Here is a 13,520-nt window from a genome sequence, read left to right as displayed (position 1 = left end):
GGGGTCCTGTTGAAGGTCCCCAGCGTGGCTAAGGAGTCTGTATGCTACACAAAAGCACCAGCTCAAGGGCTAAAGCAGCACTGACTTCAAACTTGGGCTCCACTCACACCCACGCGCCTGCTGCTGTCCCCCAAGTCAGCTGGGCTTCACCTACCATGGGGTTCTTTTCCAATTATCTGCTCAGAAGCAGCCCCTGCTCTGGAGTGGGAGGGAGCAGAGGTAAGCTAGGTGAGGAAACAGTTCTCCCTTTTGGGGACGGGGACAGGAGAAAGGCTGAGAATACTCACACGTGAATCGTATTGTACATAAAACTGAGTATAGACTCCTTACGCTTTTAGATTTTATGCAAATTAGCAAATCAAACTTACAAATCAAGCCAAATCAAACTTACAAATCCTATTTTAAACAGTAAAAAGCAATATGTCCAAATTTACCACATTCATTTAATGTGAAAATTAAAATTGTTTTGCTGAGTCTGCCATGTCACACCTATCAGTACACGATGGCTTTGAATTTGTGATATATATAATCCTGTACTAGGTGATGATTCAATTTTGTCACGACTATTCTCTATTCAAACTACTGTTCTGCAAAATAATTATTTCTGCAGTACACAAATGATGCTCACTTGGCCTTCACTTGACAAGAATTCTTTATTTACGTATTAAGACTGCTTCTGTTTTCTGTTTTTTCTCATCACCTTGTGATGAGAAAAGTGGTACTATTTGGGGCCAACATAATTATGAACATAAATACAAAAGGAGGCAAAGAAATTGAGAGGTAGCCCTCGATTAGAAGATGATTCAAGGGGTCCCAAGTATGCAAATACCATATTTTTATACTAGCATTGAAACTGTGTAATTCAGATTGAGACTTGAACCCAGCCAAAACCCAGATTCGGACTTGAACACACAGTCTTTTAACTGAGATCACACACCTGGTCTCAGGACTTAATGAAGCTCAGGTTCTTGATGTCTCATCGCAGAAAGAATTCAGTGAGAGACAAAGTGATAGGTAAGAAGTGGATTTATTTAGAGAGAAACACAGACAGAGCGTGGGCCATCTCAGAGGTGAGAGTGGCTGCAGGGTACGGGGTTGTCAGTTTTTATAGGGGTGGGTAATTTCATAAGCTAATGAGTGGGAAGAGTATTCCAGCTATTTTGGAGAAGGGGTGGGGATTTCCGGGAATTGGGCCACCGCCCACTTTTTGACCTTTATGGTCAGCCTTGGAACTGTCATGGCGCCTGTGGGTGTGTCCTTTAGCTTGCTGATGTGTTATATGATGCGCATGTACTGAGGCTCCAGGTCCAGTGGAAGTCGACTCGTCTGCCATCTTGGACCTGTTTGGTTCTAATCAGTTTATGTCGTGTCCTCAGGCGATGTCATTCTCTTAAAGGTTGTCCCTGCCCCCTTCCCTCTTGTTTCAGCATCAAAATGAAAACATAGTATTTTTCAATTTCGATAACTTATGATTCCTCATGGAAATACAGCTCTGAAATATTGCTTGGTAACTACCTGCCCTAATATTCATATAACCCCTCTCTTTCAGCCTCCTCCATTACATTGAGGTGAAAAGTTACTTTCACCTCAATGGTGAAAGTAACCAACCCTTATCCAGTTGTGATATCCAGCTTTTAGAAAGAAGGTTTATCCTAAAATGTTCCCCCAAAGTTCTAAAGTCCCAGGTGTCTCTCCTTCCTCTCTCTGAACTCAGAACATTTATTGACCGTAACAACTGGCAATACATCACTGAAACTTTTTCTGTTTATTGTATTATCTATTGTTATTATTTAATGAGTTAATGCCAAGCCTCTACTAGATTTGATCTCTGCTACCACTTCCAAAGAGCAGTAACCAGCATCTTGTTCTAAAATGTATTTGGATCCTCACAGTATCTAGAGACATAATACCCATGCTGATTGATAGGAAACTTTGTTCTTTTTGATCATTTTGTGCCCTTTATTAAGGCACCCACACGGTCCTTCTCAGGTTCTCATGTGACATTGCGCTATAATTCCTCTTGACTATGCCAATAATAATTAGTCATTTACAATGTGTCATTTTGGATCCTCTGAGAAGCAGATGTCGAAACAAGATAGAAGTGCAAGGGATTTATTGGAGGAAATGGCTGTGAAGAGAAAAAAGCAAGAGAAGGCAGGGAGAGCCTTCAGACTCTGACATAGGTCTGACATTTGCATAGAGAAAGGGAAGGAGGGATGGGGCAGGAAGAGCCTCAGATAGAAGCAAAGTCTCAGCCAGCCAATGGAGTGTCCCCACACTGAATCTGAGCTGGCTCTGGTCCCCACACCGCGATCGGTGATTGGTGAACAGCAGCCTGGGGAAAGTGTAGCCATGGTGGATCCAAAGGTGTAACAACTGGGCTGTCAGTTCACTGTGTTCCCCACTGTAGCTTCCCTTAAAGGGACATTAGAGTGGTTCACCTCCATGGCCACCACATAGAGCTTAATGTGAATGAATATAACTCAAGGTGTTTATGCTTCCAAGGATGTTTGCATATAAACTCCTGCACAAATGTCTGCACTTTCAGCTTTATTGCAAATTATAAAATATCAATTGTATTTCAGAAATCATTGAACATGTAAGAAATTTGGACAGAGAAAATTAGAGGACTTTGATCAACTCCTAAGACTCTAAAGTCTTTCAAGGAAGAAAGAAAGCATTCTCCATATTTCCCCTCCCAGTCTTGAAGCATCGCCAGACTTTGCCCAATGTTTTGGCTCTTCTCAAACTCCTCGTCATGCAACAGCGTCAAGTAAACCTCTTGCCTAAACAGTGTCTCTCCTGTGGAGGATGGGGTTTGGGAATAGATTATTCAACTTTTTTTCACACCAATTAAATTTATAGAATAAGTTCCATTCCTCAACTCAAATTTGCTGCATTGCTCAAGTACAGCTAAAATACCTTCCCAATTGAGGTGATGCTCAACAACTTGAGAAAACTCAGTCAATTCAAGTCAGCCTCAAGTAAAAGCAGAATTCCTCTGGCACATTTATGTATGTATGTGGTATGTATGTATGTATTTGTACTACAAATGTAAATAAGAAGTCTTTGAATGAATGCTTGAAGGGAAATGTATTAGAAACACATATTTTATGTTTCTTTGGTTTGTTTGTTTTCTGATAATATCCCAAGGGGAGAATGGGGGCAGCGTGTTAATCAATTAGGGCTGCGGTAACAGAATGCCATAGACTGGATGGCTTAAACAATAAACATTGATTTCTCACAGTTCTGGAAGCTGGAAGCCTGAGATCAGGGTAGAGTTCTTGGTGAGGACCTTCTTCTTGGTTTATAGACACAGCCACCTTCTTGCTGTGTCCTCATATGAAAGAGAGAGGGAACGAGCTCTCTGGTCTTCTTACAAGGACACTAATCCCATAAGAGGGCCTCACCCTCATCTCCACCTAATTACCTCCCAAAGATCCCTATCTCCAAACACCATCAAAGTTAGTGGTGAGGGTTTCAACTTATGAATTTGGGAGGGACACAACATTTAGTCCATAGCAAGCAGGAACAGCACAAGAGAAGAGGCATGAAAAAGTCTTACAGATCTCTTAGAGATGAAGGCAATCCTGGGCCAAACATGAAGCAGATGCTTTATTGTCAACCCCCAAATTGTCACAGTTACTGAGGCTACTCTGTATTCTTTACCAACAGGAGCCAGGAGGGTAAAGAAATGAGTGAGGAAGGCCTAAAGAATTGTATCTGAATATAAGTTGGGAGGAATGAAGGCTGTGACAACGTAGAGAAAATCTGGCTTCCTTAAATAGGACAACAGCTATTGGCCTCCAACATCCTAAGAATTTAGTTTTGCCACATCTCTTGTTGTTTAACGGTAATATAGTTTTTTTCTGTGAAGTCCCCTTCTGATTAAATGTTGATTCAAAACAATACGTGAAACACGCTTCAGGCCAAGCAAATATGGCTACAAACCAGTTTTATGTCACAGACCACTAAATTTCAGCTTCTCCCTTACTGTGATGCCTTTCCCAGAAATACTTATATTATTATGGTTTGTAAACCTTTAAAGGGAAAAATTCTAGCAAGTTAGATTTTCAGACTAAAGACAAAGGAGGAGGGCTTCCCTGGTGGCGCAGTGGTTGAGAATCTGCCTGCCAATGCAGGGGACACGGGTTCGAGCCCTGGTCTGGGAAGATCCCACATGCCGCGGAGCAACTAGGCCCGTGAGCCACAACTACTGAGCCTGCGCGTCTAGAGCCTGTGCTCCGCAATAAGAGAGGCCGCGATAGTGAGAGGCCCGTGCACTGCAGTGAAGAGTGGCCCCCGCTCACCGCAACTAGAGAAAGCCCTTGCACAGAAATGAAGACCCAACACAGCCAAAAATAAATAAATAAATTTAAAAAAGCAAAACATTATATAAAAAAAAAAAAAGACAAAGGAGGAGATTGAACACTGTACCTTCCTAGTGGCCCCTAAATCTCAGATGCACGCAACTGCCCATTCTAGCAAGGTCTACGACTAATCTTGTTGGATAACATAGTCTAATTAAACACGTTGATTTTATACAAGAATCACATCCATCTTCCATAATAGTTTTATTTCATCACACGTAAAAAAGCACACAGTCATTATTTTGGTAAGTACTCCAATTTTATTTAAAAAGTAAAGCCCTTGGCTTAAAGGAGGTTTTTCCCAATTGGTGTATTGTAAGAATGACAAGCCTCCCAGGTCTGCCCTAGACCTCACATTTACCAGGTCATGGACTGTTTGTGCTATCCGTCACCACCCCTAATTTAAAAGGTATCTAGTATAAAGGAAAAAGTAATTATCAGTTCAAGGCCTGATCCTATAGCTTAAATGCTTGAATGGCTTCCAAAAATTCCACTGGGAACCAAAGGCACGGAAGTGCTAGAGCATCTCAACTTTTCTGTTGAAAAGTTAAAATAGGGCATCTTATCACCATGGTTACGGAGTTCTGTGGGTAGTCTTGGTCCCTTACCTACCAAAAAGATCAGCTGAGTGACCAACAGGGAATCTGAACTGCAGTTGCACTGACACGCTGATCACAGCAGAGGAACTCAGGCAACCTGAGGCATTTGGGAGCTGACATATGCCTTCAAATAACAGGTCCACACAAGGACAAAAAATGTTTAATGTGTTTTCCAATACTCATAATTGCAAAAATCAATGTGAACTTGGGCTTATTTTGAAAATTAATTAGAAGATACAAGTATTCATTGCATTAATATTCATTACATGTATATAAGAACAACAAAATTAAATTGAACCTGATAGAAGCAAAATGCATGGTGTTCCTTAAAATATATGTGTGCACTAATGTGTCCATGAATAGCTAACTTGTATTGGGTATTTTCTACATGACAGCCATTGTGTTGACTATTGTGGGTGATACAAATAAAAGAGGTAACATCCCCACCTTCAAATAGCCCATAAGCTAATCAGAGATTTATAAATGGAAAAATTATTAGCCAGCATAATAAGTGCTATGTAAATGTCATCTATGAATTGTTATGGGCCCCAAGAGGAAAGAATAATTGTTTGGGGAATTCCAAGGTGGAAAGGGCATTTGGGCTGGTTCTTGACAATAAACAGGAAGATAGAGCCTGTGCAGAGGCCCAGCTGGGAAAGAGCACCACCTGTAGGCAGTGAGGGTAAGAAGGCCTTTGTAGCTGGAGCTCCTGGAGCACAAGCTCCAGGGGCAGAAGCTAGGGCAGGGGAGATTATTTGGAGCCAGAATAAGCAAAGGCTTTCATCCTGGATTTAATACTGTAGGCAATAGGGAGCCAGTGGGACTTTAATCAGAAAGCAAGATGATCAGAAAGGTCTCCTCAACTGTCATATGGAGAATGAAATAGAATAGTTAGAGGTCTATATCAAATGTATAATGAGTACACTATTCTGATGCACCAGCCTTCTTGCTGATCAAAGAACTCTTCTTTTATTCGATATATATTCATGAGAAAAAATTCTGAAAATACACAGATAAACTTCATAGTAGAATATATCCATATCCCCAAGGATTTGGTGGATAGAGAAAGCATCTCATGTAACTTTGTATAGTTTCTTATAAGAGAATGGTTTTAATTAATCTCTTTTTCAGAATTCTGAGACTCAAAGATTTGTTTGTTTGACTCTCATGCATTTTGCATTTCAGAACCTTGAAAATATGCCCCTACATAGAGCTCAGGGAGGCTGGAGATTATTTTAAAGGAAACTTCCAAAAGGAAAACAAAAAACTCAGCACTCCCTTGGAAATAAATTAGCTCTGATATCTATAATGTATTCTTAGGAAGAGAAATGCAAAAAAGAGAAATAACACTACAGAATAAAAAGAGGGGAAATAAAGAAAAACAACAAAAGGGAATCCAAGGAGAGTTTGAAATTGTGTTTTGAAGCAATCCCTGGGTAACAGTAAATATTTCCTACCTTCCTCCTGCACCACCCCTGAAAAATCATGAAACTTAGACGTGAAAGCTAGACCATACTGAATCACACCTACATTCACCGCAAATCATCACCAGACACAACTCCAGCAGCTTCTGTCAGCCGTGGGAGCCTGAAGCAAAAAGAATCCTCAAGAGTTATAGGAATAGGGCTTCACTCATAACCCCATAATAATTTCCTGCTGATTCCACAAGAGAAGATTACTGAATTTAATTTGGGGGAAAAAAGGCACAATTATGACAGTATATCCAGGTAATATACTAATCAACCAATACATTATCTGTCATAGCGATATAACACCCAATTTTCCCCATTTTAAAGATGAGATGACAATCCTAGAGAAACTGAGTAATGTTTCTAAAGTCACACAGCTGGTAAGTGGCCCAGATAGCATTGAACCTGTGACTTCTTGATTCCAAAACTTGCGCTGTCAATCAAGGAGAGTGACCAACAAGGAGGAATGGCAAGTGCCAGCTGGGTAAGACAGGCAGTCAATTCCATAGTTTTGGGAAGAGAGAGCTCCCCTGTCCGGGCTGAAGGGTCAAGGAAGTCTTCCCAGCAAGGGTGAAACTTGATCTGCGTCTTGTGTACTGGACAAGTCAAAAGATGAAGAAAGCCCATTCCAGGTTTGAGTTAAATAGCAAATGTGAAGAGATTAAGTCTGTAAGTGATGTTAGATGTAAATTTGTACATAATTATCCACTCAATATATGTCTTATACACCTAGTATGTGTAAGGTACCATGCTGGAGATACAGTGGTGAACAAAAAGGTAACGCGAGGGAAATATTCTTTGAAAATTGTTTTAAGCATCCCTGCCTTACAAGGTTACCAGGTTAACCAGTGTAACGATAGCAAGAAGTTGGTAGAGAAAAAAATGTAAGACAAGGCTGTCAACATAATTTGGAGTGAAGTTGTGGACTAATAAATTTGTAATTGTGATGATTATCTTTATGTCATACCTCGATTTAAAATGATTTTGAAGTGGCTTACAAAGATACCACGGTGAACAGAATAAAATGTAAAAATCTAAGGAAATTGGAGGAAAGAAAAATAAATATAAAAAGTAAGATGAAGCTGGGGTGAGGTCAATCAAAAAGTCAAATACCTTCTGGAAAGGGCTGTAAATTTGGCTCTATACTTCCTAGCAGTCAAACTCACCCCCCCCTAAAAAAAAAATCATCAGTTATATGGTCCCATAAGGCAAAATAAACCATTCAATTAAAAAAATGAGATAGGGCAAGATGGCGGAAGAGTAAGACGCGGAGATCACCTTCCTTCCCACAAATACATTAGAAATACATCTACACGTGGAACTGCTCCTACAGAACACCCACTGAACGCTGGCAGAAGACCTCAGACCTCCCAAAAGGCAAGAAAATCCCCACATACTTGGGTAGGGCAAAAGAAAAAAGAAATAACAGAGACAAGAGAATACGGACGGGACCTGCACCAGTGGGAGGGAGCTGTGAAGGAGGAAAGGTTTCCACACACTAGGAGCCCCTTCGCGGGCGGAGACGGCGGGTGGCGGAGGGGGGAAGCTTCGGAGCCACAGAGGAGAGCGCAGCCACAGGGGTGCGGAGGGCAAAGCGGAGAGATTCCCGCACAGAGGATCAGCGCCGAGCAGCGCTCACCAGCCTGAGAGGCTTGTCTGCTCCCCCGCCGGGGCGGGCGGGGCTGGGAGCTGAGGCTCGGGCTTCGGTGGGATCGCAGGGATAGGACTGGGGTTGGCGGTGTGAACACAGCCTGAAGGGGTTAGTGCGCCACGGCTAGCCGGGAGGGAGTCCGGGAAAAGTCTGCAGCTGCCGAAGAGGCAAGAGACTTTTTCTTACCTCTTTGTTTCCTGGTGAGCGAGGAGAGGGGATTCAGAGCGCCGCCTAAACGAGCTCCACAGACGGGCGCGAGCCAAGGCCATCAGCGCAGACCCCAGAGACGGGCATGAGACGCTAAGGCTGCTGCTGCCGCCACCAAGAAGCCTGTGTGCGAGCACAGGTCACTCTCCACACCGCCCCTCCCAGGAGCCGGTGCAGCCCGCCACTGCCAGGGTCCCGTGATCCCAGGACAACTTCCCCGGGAGAACGCACAGCGCACCTCGGGCTGGTGCAACGTCACGACGCCTCTGACGCCGCAGGCTCGCCCCGCCTCCTCCATACCCCTCCCTCCCCCCGGCCTGAGTGAGCCAGAGTCCCCGAAGCAGCTGCTCCTTTAACCCCGTCCTGTCTGAGCGAAGAACAGACGCCCTCAGGCGACCTACACGCAGAGGAGGGTCCAAATCCAAAGCTGAACCCTGGGAGCTGTGCGACCAAAGAAGAGAAAGGGAAATCTCTCCCAGCAGCCTCAGGAGCAGCGGATTAAAACTCCACAAACAACTTGATGTGCCTGCATCTGTTGAATACCTGAATAGACAACGAATCATCCCAAATTCAGGAGGTGGACTTTGGGAGCAGGATGTATTAATTTTTCCCCTTTTCCTTTTTTTGTGAGTGTATATGTATATGCTTCTGGGTGAGATTTTGTCTGTATAGCTTTGTTTTATAATAGCTTTATTTTACTTCACTATATTATATCCTCTTTTTTTTTTTTTTTAATTTATTTATTTATTTAGTTTTTGGCTGTGTTGGGTCTTCGTTTCTGTGCGAGGGCTTTCTCTAGTTGTGGCAAGCGGGGGCCACTCCTCATCGCGGTGCGCGGGCCTCTCACTATTGCGGCCTCTCTCGTTGCAGAGCTCAGGCTCCAGACGCGCAGGCTCAGTAGTTGTGGCTCACGGGCCTAGTTGCTCCGCGGCATGTGGGATCTTCCCAGGGCTCGAACCCGTGTCCCCTGCATTAGCAGGCAGATTCTCAACCACTGCGCCACCAGGGAAGCCCCCTCTTTCTTTTTTCTTTCTATTTTTTCTCCCTTTTACTCTGAGCCGTGTGGATGAAAGGCTCTTGGTGCTCCAGCCAGGCATCAGGGCTGTGCCTCTGAGGTGGGAGAGCCAACTTCAGGACACTGGTCCACAAGAGACCTCCCAGCTCCACGTAATACCAAACGGTGAAAATCTCCCAGACATCTCCATCTCAACATCAAGACCCAGCTTCATTCAACGACCAGCAAGCTACAGTGCTGGACACCCTATGCCAAACAACTAACAAGACAGGAACACAGCCCCATCCATTAGCAGAGAGGCTGCCTAAAATCATAATAAGGCCACAGACACCCCAAAATACACCACCAGACGTGGACGTGCCCACCAGAAAGACAAGATCCAGACTCATCCACCAGAACACAGGCACTAGTTCCCTCCACCAGGAAGCCTACACAACCCACTGAACCAACCTTAGCCACTGGGAACAGATACCAAAAACAACGGGAACTACGAACCTGCAGCCTGTGAAAAGGAGACCCCAAACACAGTAAGATAAGCAAAATGAGACGACAGAAAAACACACAACAGATGAAGGAGCAGGGTCAAAACACACCAGACCTAACAAATGAAGAGGAAATAGGTAGTCTACCCGAAAAAGAATTCAGAATAATGATAGTAAGGATGATCCAGAACCTTGGAAATAGAATAGACAAAATGCAAGAAACATTTAACAAGGACGTAGAAGAACTAAAGAGGAACCAAGCAACGATGAAAAACACAATAAATGAAATTAAAAATACTCTAGATGGGATCAATAGCAGAATAACTGAGGCAGAAGAACGGATAAGTGACCTGGAAGATAAAATGGTGGAAATAACTACTGCAGAGCAGGATAAAGAAAAAAGAATGAAAAGAACTGAGGACAGTCTCAGAGACCTCTGGGACAACATTAAACACACCAACATTCGAATTATAGGGGTCCCAGAAGAAGAAGAGAAAAAGAAAGGGACTGAGAAAATATTTGAAGAGATTATAGTTGAAAACGTCCCTAATATGGGAAAGGAAATAGTTAATCAAGTCCTGGAAGCACAGAGAGTCCCATACAGGATAAATCCAAGGAGAAACACGCCAAGACACATATTAATCAAACTGTCAAAAATTAAATATAAAGAAAACATATTAAAAGCAGCAAGGGAAAAACAACAAATAACAAACAAGGGAATCCCCATAAGGTTAACATCTGATCTTTCAGCAGAAAATCTGCAAGCCAGAAGGGAGTGGCAGGATATACTTAAAGTGATGAAGGAGAAAAACCTACAACCAAGATTACTCTACCCAGCAAGGATCTCATTCAGACTTGATGGAGAAATTAAAACCTTTACAGACAAGCAAAAGCTGAGAGAGTTCAGCACCACCAAACCAGCTTTACAACAAATGCTAAAGGAACTTCTCTAGGCAAGAAACACAAGAGAAGGAAAACACCTACAATAACAAACCCAAAATAATTAAGAAAATGGGAATAGGAACATACATATCGATAATTACCTTGAATGTAAATGGATTAAATGCTCCCACCAAAAGACACAGACTGGCTGAATGGATACAAAAACAAGACCCATATATATGCTGTCTACAAGAGACCCACTTCAGACCTAGAGACACATACAGACTGAAAGTGAGGGGATGGAAAAAGATATTCCATGCAAATGGAAATCAAAAGAAAGCTGGAGTAGCAATTCTCATATCAGACAAAATAGACTTTAAAATAAAGACTATTACAAGAGACAAAGAAGGACACTATATAATGATCAAGGGATCGATCCAAGAGGAAGGTATAACAATTGTAAATATTTAGGCACCCAACATAGGAGCACCTTAATACATAAGGCAAATACTAACAGCCATAAAAGGGGAAAATCAACAGCAACACAATCATAGTAGGGGACTTTAACACCCCACTTTCACCAATGGACAAATCATCCAAAATGAAAATAAATAAGGAAACACAAGCTTTAAATGATACATTAAACAAGATGGACTTAATGGATATTTATAAGACATTCTACCCCAAAACAACAGAATACACATTTTTCTCAAGTGCTCATGGAACATTCTCCAGGATAGATCATATCTTGGGTCACAAATCAAGCCTTGGTAAATTTAAGAAAATTGAAGTCGTATCAAGTATCTTTTCCGACCACAACGCTATGAGACTAGATATCAATTACAGGAAAAGATCTGTAAAAAATACAAACACATGGAGGCTACACAATACACTACTTAATAACGAAGTGATCACTGAAGAAATCAAAGGGGAAATCAAAAAATACCTAGAAACAAATGACAATGGAGACACGATGACCCAAATCCTATGGGACGCAGCAAAAGCAGTGCTAAGAGGGAAGTTGATAGCAATACAAGCCTACCTCAAGAAACAGGAAACATCTCGAATAAACAACCTAACCTTGCACCTGAAGCAATTAGAGAAAGAAGAACAAAAAAACCCCAAAGCTAGCAGAAGGAAAGAAATCATAAAGATCAGATCAGAAATAAATGAAAAAGAAATGAAGGAAACAATAGCAAAAATCAATGAAACTAAAAGCTGGTTCTTTGAGAAGATAAACAAAATTGATAAACCATTAGCCAGACTCATCAAGAGAAAAAGGGAGAAGACTCAAATCAATAGAATTAGAAATGAAAAAGGAGAAGTAACCACTGACACTGCAGAAATACAAAAGATCATGAGAGATTACTACAAGCAACTCTATGCCAATAAAATGGACAACCTGGAAGAAATGGACAGATTCTTAAAAATGCACAACCTGCCGAGACTGAACCAGGAAGAAATAGAAAATATGAACAGACCAATCACAACCACTGAAATTGAAACTGTGATTAAAAATCTTCCAACAAACAAAAGCCCAGGACCAGATGGCTTCACAGGCGAATTCTATCAAACATTTAGAGAAGAGCTAACACCTATCCTTCTCAAAACCTTCCAAAATATTGCAGAGGGAGGAACACTCCCCAACTCATTCTACGAGGCCACCATCACCCTGATACCAAAACCAGACAAAGATGTCACAAAGAAAGAAAACTATAGGCCAATATCACTGATGAACATAGATGCAAAAATCCTCAACAAAATACTAGCAAACAGAATCCAACAGCACATTAAAAGGATCATACACCATGATCAAGTGGGATTTATCCCAGGAATGCAAGGATTCTTCAATATACGCAAATCAATCAATGTGATACACCATATTAACAAATTGAAGGAGAAAAACCATATGATCATCTCAATAGATGCAGAGAAAGCTTTTGACAAAATTCAACACCCATTTATGATAAAAGCCCTGCAGAAAGTAGGCACAGAAGGAACTTTCCTCAACATAATAAAGGCCATATATGACAAACCCACAGCCAACATTGTCCTCAATGGTGAAAAGCTGAAACCATTTCCACTAAGATCAGGAACAAGACAAGGTTGCCCACTCTCACCACTATTATTCAACATAGTTTTGGAAGTGTTAGCCACAGCAATCAGAGAAGAAAAAGAAATAAAAGGAATCCAAATCGGAAAAGAAGAAGTAAAGCTGTCACTGTTTTCAGATGACATGATACTATACATAGAGAATCCTAAAGATGCTACCAGAAAACTACTAGAGCTAATCAATGAATTTGGTAAAGTAGCAGGATACAAAATTAATGCACAGAAATCTCTTGTATTTCTTTACACTAATGACAAAAAATCTGAAAGTGAAATTAAGAAAACACTCCCGTTTACCATTGCAACAAAAAGAATAAAATATCTAGGAATAAACCTACCTAAGGAGACAAAAACCTATATGCAGAAAATTATAAGACACTGATGAAAGAAATTAAAGATGATACAAATAGATGGAGAGATATACCATGTTCTTGGATTGGAAGAATCAACATTGTGAAAATGACTCTACTACCCAAAGCAATCTACAGATGCAGTGCAATCCCTATCAAACTACCACTGGCATTTTTCACAGAACTAGAACAAAAAATTTCACAATTTGTATGGAAACACAAAAGACCCAGAATAGCCAAAGCAATCTTGAGAACGAAAAATGGAGCTGGAGGAATCAGGCTCCCTGACTTCAGACTATATTACAAGGCTACAGTAATCAAGACAGTTTGGTACTGGCACAAAAACAGAAATATAGATCAATGGAACAGGATAGAAAGCCCAGAGA

The sequence above is a fragment of the Balaenoptera borealis genome (assembly GCF_965194805.1).
Source record: "Balaenoptera borealis genome assembly, chromosome: 4".
In the NCBI taxonomy this organism is placed as follows: domain Eukaryota; kingdom Metazoa; phylum Chordata; class Mammalia; order Artiodactyla; family Balaenopteridae; genus Balaenoptera; species Balaenoptera borealis.
Note: the sequence above shows the minus strand (reverse complement) of the source record.